We start from the raw sequence: 7,657 nt of genomic DNA, 5'->3' as shown, positions 1-7,657 counted from the left end.
TCTCTTTCTCCTTTGGAAGGGAGTCAGTCTCAGTGGATTAAGAAAGGAGAGTTACTGTTCCAAAGGAAGGAAGGCTGGTCAAGGTATCATGACATTGTGGCTCTGATTCCTCTTCCTTGACTGCTCAACTCTGTGATCTTGAATGTTTATTCTCTGTTCTAAGTCCCTGGGTCCCTCCAGGAGAGGGTTGGAGGAGACCTCTCTAGTTCTGATGTTTTTTTTTTCAATCTTCTAGGAGGGGCAGCTGTACCTTCTATCCCTGTCAGGGGTAGAGTTCTAGAGCTGGTCTGCCAATTATCTGACCCAGATGTATTCCTGGAATCCTGTGAAATTTATCTATGCTCCTTTACTGGGCACCCTCCACTCCGATTCTTCAAAACTCTTCCAGTTGATAACACATTTGTTGTTCTGGAAGAGTCCCTGGGACTCCCACTGTGTCTTTTCCTTGCCATCATCTTCATTTTGTCTCACATGCTGTGCAACTCTGCAGGCAGAGTATGAGTTGCTGACAGTATACTTTAGAGGTTGGCTATGGAGATGGTCAACTGGGACCCTGGTTGTGGTAACAGGTGAGATCATCATTTGCTGTGCCTTCCCAGCCCTCCCCAGCTGCTAACAGGGATGCTAGGTTCCTCTGACTGAAGTGCTTTTCTGATTCAGATTCTTTTCCTTTAATCACTTATTTCAGGTGTTACTTCCTAAGTGAAAGGTAGGCTGTGTTATCATTATTTGGTGGAAAGTTTTGTGTCTTTTCTTCTCATTTCTTAGGCAGTGAATAGTTGGGGAACTGAAGAGGGACACAACTTCCCCATAAAATCACAAATCAGGGAATCCTGGACTGTGATTGCTGCTGCCCAAAGCTATAAGGAAACAGTGGAATGGTAACCTGGAAGAGAGGCAACATACATGGGAAATTTTGGGGAGGAATATTCCAGGCAGTTGGAGCAGAAAGCTCAAAGGCTCTGAGGTAGAGCCTGGACTAGAATATCTGGGGCATAGTGAGTGAGGGAAAGAGGAGGAAGAGGTGAGATACCTGGCCAGAGGCAGACCATGGTGGTATAGAGAATTTTATATTTAATTCTGAGCATGGTGAAAATCTCGGAGACTTCTGAGTAAGATTGTAATAACTTCCATTTTGAAAAGTCATTATTATGGAAGTGTGGAAAATATTCCATAAAGGGCAAAGGTGTACACTTCCATAAAGGAGACCTGTTAAGGCTGATGCCTAGTCTAGGAAAGAAGGGAATACTCACATAATTGAACTGATCAGGGTGTAGCCAAAGGTTTTCCATGTGAGGTCTTGGAAAGATAAGCTTGTACTAAACAGTGAAAGGGTTAAGAAACTCTGGGAAGCATGGAGAGATGGAAGAATGAGAGGAGGCCTGGCCTGGACTCTAGAAGCAGACTTAATTCTCCCATTCATCCAGTTACTCATTCATTCTTCATTTATTCATTTTTTTCTTTCAAAGTATAGTTTCCATTTTACTTTCTCCCAGAAGATAGTTTTAATTCAGTCCTTCGGGCGTTAGCTACTTACATGGGCAACACAGAAGTTTTATGGCAATATCTTGTCTCTAGACTAGGGTGAGAGTGTTCAGTTCTTCCATGCCTCACGAAGACAATTTCCAATGACTTTGCTCTGAATGGCCCCATTCATGTAGAAATGTGGTTTCACATACAGCTTGGGAAGCACAAAGGTGTCAAAGACACTCTTCAGTAATGTCCTTGATGGCCATAGCCTCTACTTCATTTCGATTTAAGGACTCATTTATGGTCTTGCCCTTGAATACAAATAGGACAAAATCTGCGCAGCAAATAGGCTGCCTCTAGCTGAGGTCCTTTTTGGCATGAATGGTTGCTATGGCTTATGTGTAGATGTCCCCCCCAAAGTTTCATGCAGCCATAGGTGGAGCATTTTCAGAGGTGGCCAGACCTGGAGTGTGTCGTGCTTGATCAATTCATGGTGCAATGCCAGGCTCAAGGGTGCTAGGATTAAGGGAGTGAGCGCTACTTGTCCTAAGGGGCCTGGAAAAGATAATAGGGTCAGAAAGGTGCTGTTAAGGCCCCTTGCTGCTATGGTGCTTTCTGCCCTCCATGAACTATTTCTCCTCTGTGATGCCTGTCAGCCGTGCCTTCCTACCTTGGAGCCATATCATTATGGATTGAAAGCTCCACAAATTGTGAGATAAATAAACCTTTCCTCTTTTAACTTTGCATGTCAGATATTTTGTCTCAGCAACAAGAAAAGTAATTAAGACAGAGTGTGGTACCAGATGTGGCTCGTTGTGTGCCTGTACCTGGCCATGTAGTTTAGGAACGTTTGGAGCTGGTCTGTGGGAAGGAGAAGATCTAGAAAGAGTTCAGGGAGGCCAACTAAAAGGTACAGCTGTGTTTGATGGGAGAATCTGGTCAGAGTTCAGAAGACCAGAATTCTGACAGAAATCCTGCTCATAAAGACCAGGCACAGATTTCTGCTTGGAAAAAAGATTATATTGGCTGTTGGACCCCAGACCAACATATGTGTTATAGCTTGGCAGAAAGTTTGCCTCCATTTTGCTTATGTCCAGACTTTGCATGAGTCTAAGATTAAGGGCAGTGACCTAATTAATCTGAAAAGAAATTTCAGGACAGTCTAATGTTGGGCAGTTGTAAAGATACTATGGAGGGTTTTTAGCCAGATTTATGTTGAGAATCAAGAGCAAAGAGCCCAGCAGAACAATTTTAAACATTTTTAGTTTGGCCAGAAAGTAAGCTCTAGTAAAGAAGGCCCATAAAGATGTAAGAGAGAAGAAATTGGTCAGTGAAAGACTAGAAAGAAAAAGCCAAGTGTTTCAGAAGAAGACAATAGAAAAGATATCGAGGACATCACAAGAAAAACAGCAGAACTCCAGCCTTTGCAGCCTCAGAGTTGCAAAGGTGAAAGACTGCGCTTTGCGAAGAGAGCTCCAGAGCTCTATGTTCTATAATGGTGGCCCAGGAAAGCTTTTCCTTGGGATTTGGGTCCTAGGCACTTGACCCCTACACCTACGAGAGAAGGAAGCCTGGCTACTGATCCAGCTGGCAAAAGACTTTGGCATCATCTGCGTGGTGCTGGTTTTTGGTGCATGCAGAATGCAAAATTGTGGGGTCAGTAAGGCTTTCATCCAGATTTCAGATGGCCTTGGGGAGGCCAGGCAGTATGCCCCTGAGGGAAAATTTTGTGAAGTCATGAGTGTGAAGCTGAAAGTATTATGGAGATTCCAGAAGTTTGGAGAAGGCAGGAATGTATATTGTCTGAGGAAGACTACAAGGAAAGAGTAGTGCTGGCCCAAGAGAGTAGCCATTGAGGAGAATCACTGGCAGTGATAGGAGTGGAGCCACCCAAGCCCTTTGGAGTTCACAACTTGTAAATTGCTGGAGATGCTGGAATTAGAGCTGTGGGATTTAATGTTTGCCCTGCTGGATTTTGGTCTTGCTTTGAACACCATTCCTTGATGTTCCCCTGCTTGCACCTTTTGGAGTGGAAATGTCTATCATGTGCCATTGAATATTGGAGGCGTTTAACTTTCTTTTTATTTGTTCAGAGGCTTGCAGCTAAGAGTTTGCCTTAAATCTCAGAGGAGACTTTAGATGTGGGCTTTTCAGCAATGCTGAAACTGTTAGGACTTTGACAACTCTTGGAGGTGGACTAAATGCCTTTTGCATAAAGTGATATGCATGAGTCTTTAGGGGCCAAGGGTGGCATTTTATGGCTTGTGTATAGCTGTCCCTGCAAAGCAGTCATAGATGGGGCATTTTTACAGGAGGCTGTTTCTAGAGTATGTGATGTTAGAATGGATTCATGAAGCAATACTAGGCTCAAGGATTAAGGGAATAAGAGCTACTCATCCTAAGTAGCACGGATAAGATTAAAGGATGCTGTTAAGATCTCTTGCTGCTTTGCTACTTTTTGCCCTTCATGAACTATTTCTCCTTAGAATATTTTGCTGAATTAACACACCTATAATATCCAAATGACGGAACTAAACAAAAAAGGGGATACAGATGAATGTCCATTTTGTATCTGTATTCAAAATGGTTAGGATAGATATATAGTTACATTCTCTTAATGAATAGAGGGATTTGTTCTAATAGTGTTTGTAATAGGATATCATGTCCGCATCTTGTACAGCAAATAACCACTAGGAAGAATGCATGCATTGTGTTAATTATTGAAACTGTCCTACCAATTTGATTTGAAACTGTCTCATTGCTATTTGTCTCTCAATACAATTATGGAAAAAAATGTTAAAAGACCAGAAATAAAAGAACTCTTTCTCTGTAATGCCTGTTTGCCATGCCTCCCTACCTTGGAGCCATCTGATTATGGAACAAAAGCTCTACAAACTGAGCTAAATTAAACTTTCCTCCTTTAGCTTTGGGTGTCAGATATTTTGTAACTGTAACAAAAGAAAGTAACTGAAACAGTTATGTTCCTTCTTTTTTATTTCCTTCTTAGAAGTAAGGCCCCGAGAGCTGTCCCTTATTTGCTGTGTGACTTCAGGATAATTATTTCACCTCTGAGAGGTCTTTGTTTTACTCACTTCAAACCCAGAGATCACAGTCATCCCTACTTTACAGAGTTGTGGTGGGCGTTAGGTGACTTCAGGTGAAGCACACCTGGCAGAGGGCCTTGGGCAGAGTTAGTGTGACACGAGTATTTGCTGTGATTGTAGTTGTAGGGCCTACGTGCCAGAGCTGTGTGTCAGCCTATCCAGTGACTTGCCAAAGTCGCAGAGGATCAGGTATGCATCAGCATTGTCCTGAATGCTGAGCTTCACCACTCCCAAGCCAGAGGCTGCTGAAGCCTCTGCTCCTGGATCCCAGGCTTTGCCATTGCCCCTATTATGACCCTTAGTGGAGGTGGCATTTGCGGACATGCCTCACGCTGCTTCCTTTCCTAGTGTGCCCACCTCTGGCCATTACAATGGCTACCTGATAATCTGTGCTTCATCTCACCCCTCCCAGATGGAGGTGGGCAGTTGCAGGCCTCCATCTCTCCAGGAGAGAAGCTGCAGGTTTTGAGTCTGGGTCCACACTGTTCTTGCCTGTCCAAAGTCTCTGCCAGTCCCTTCTACTCTCTCCCTGTCAGAGCTGGCACCTCTTGCTTTGTTAATGGAGAATTTGTCAAGTAATGGGAATAATTAGCACAGTGGGAGCTTTACTGTGTCCTGGAAAGAGAACAGAGAAAGCTCCCTCCTGAGGGGGGGCAGCCCCACACATAATTGCGGGACAGACTTATTTTCTCTTGTCTGTGTCTCTCTCCCCTTCTCTTGCATGTGTTTGATTTTTTTTTTCTCTCTCTTTGTATAGAGAGAGCTGGCTAAGAGAAAAGCCCCGTAAATTGCACTCTTGCTGGGCCAGTGCTGTGAAAGCGGGGTAAAATTGTCTTCTAGGGCTGAATAATTTCCCTCTGTCCTATACCCTTTGAGGGGCAAAATCAGCTAAGCACCTAGCTTATCTGCCCCTCCTTTTCCCTTTCCATTTCCTCTTTTTCTTCGCCCCTCCCTCTCCCCTTTCTCATCCCTTCATGTAAAGAACTCACTGGCTCTCAATTGAATCTTTTTTAATGGTCCCAAGAGGCGAGGATCTTGAAGGGCGATTATCTTCATTATAAATTATTAACTCTCCAAGTAGCCAGATGGCTTCCCAACCCATGGCTGGGAACTCTAGGTTAGGGAGGCCTGCTGGTAGGCAGAGGAGGGGACAAAAGGAGGCTGACTTATGAGTAATCGTATCTTAGGGTCCTGGTTACACTGGGAGTATAAAGTGTATGGGAAAGATAGGAAGGTGGGCAGCACCTTACAGGGACTGAGTTTTGAGATCTACAAGAAAGGATTTAGTGTTGTTGCACTTTTTGCCATTTCATATCATAACTCAGGGTTCTCTTAGGGATGGATTAGAGGTGACAGGGGACAAACGACTAATGTCATGAGTTGTTTTTGATGTAAACCTTAGAAAATTGTTAAGAAGGAATAATTTTTACCTGACTTTGCATAGAGTCTCAGTGTTCATAACATCCTGGAAAGGGGAGCTATTGTTATCATCAATTTATGGGAGAAAAACTGACAGGCTTCAGAGCTTTCTGTGTGGTGGCTTAGCCAATCATTAGAGAAAGCCTGGCTTTGACTCCCATTCCAGTGCTCTGATTTTACACTAAGCTTCTTCCCAGCCGCCTTTCCCTGATCATCTTTCAGATTCCCATGCATATCCTTCTCCCAGAGGCTTCCCCTGACCACATGAGCTCAGAGTCAACTCCTCTTCCTCTGGACTCTACTGTTTCTCATGCACGGATCTGATCAGTGCTGGCCACAGGAGCCCAGAAAGTGTCCAACCTCCTCTAGGGCTGGGAGAATCTGTTCATCTAGTGGTTATCTGTTATCTACTTGTGAGATCAAGAACTCCTTCCAGGATTTCCACTTACTAGAAAGAAGTCTGCCCAGAGGGCACTAGAGAATCCCCGGGGCCTTTCAGTTTGAGAATGCTTTTGACTCCTACTGCAGCTGCTCAGGTGACTGCTGAGTTGCCTCTGTAATCCCCAAACCCTGCTATCTCCAAAAGTGTTTCATCTAAAGAGATTGTGGTGTGACTCTTTATATTGCCCATGACATTGAGATGGCATGTGAGAGAAGCCCATCTACCCTGGTTACTCTCCCTGAGCTGGCCAGGTAAAATGACAACAGCTGGGCTGAACGGGTGCATCAAGGACATCAGCTCATTGTAGCAGAAGCAGCTAAAAATTACTTGTGAGTAGTCAGGTACTTATCTTGCCTTAAGACTGTAGGTTTGAATTTGTAGTAAGCGGCTTACTATGGTTACTGGCTGTTATAATTCACTAGTCGGTGAAGCCACTGACTTCTCCAAGTTCATACAGGCGGCAAGCTGTTGATCTGAGGTTTGAACCCAAGAAGTCGGGCTCCAGAGCTCCTGGCTTTAACCACAATACCATGCTACCCCTATGAAAGGAATATTCATCGGTGTTCTACTTTGGGTCCTGGAGGCTTCCTCTTCCCCCCTTCAGCAGAGTCTGCCACTTAGGTCTACTGACTTATTTCATTTAGACTCACGTCTTTCTTCTCTGTAAGGGTTTGAACTATTTTTAAAAATTTATCTCTATATCTAGGACATGAGTGTTCCACAGTTAAAATAAGATAATGAAAAGAATTCCCATTCACTACCCTGCTGCTTATCTACGTCCATCTCAGAGTGGAACTTAGAATAAAACTCCATTGACAAGGACGGTCATCTGCCTTTCCTAGTTCAGGTGTTTTTTTTTTTTTTTAATGGAACTGGGGATTGAACGCAGGCCCTTTGGCTTGCCAGGCAAGCACTTATTCTACTAAGCCATCTCTCCAGTCCTGTCTAAGTTTGCACAGGACAGGCATAATATGTATCAGTGTCACAAATATATGACATCTCATTTACTTGCTTTCTTAATTATTATTATGTAGCTGCAAATTGCACCTTCCATCCTTATGGGTTGTTTATACTGGGGGATCAAGTTGCATAATTTTCCACTTACCTCCATCCAATTTTTTCTTGTTGGATAGAGATAGATGGTGGTTGAAGTCTATGAGCTTGGGATCTTTGTAGTCTCTTTCACACACTTGCTAACTGTCTTAGTTACTTTTCTCTCTTT

Source organism: Octodon degus, unplaced genomic scaffold, assembly GCF_000260255.1.
Source record: "Octodon degus isolate 3935 unplaced genomic scaffold, OctDeg1.0 scaffold00007, whole genome shotgun sequence".
Taxonomy (NCBI): domain Eukaryota; kingdom Metazoa; phylum Chordata; class Mammalia; order Rodentia; family Octodontidae; genus Octodon; species Octodon degus.
This window is presented reverse-complemented; position numbering follows the sequence as displayed.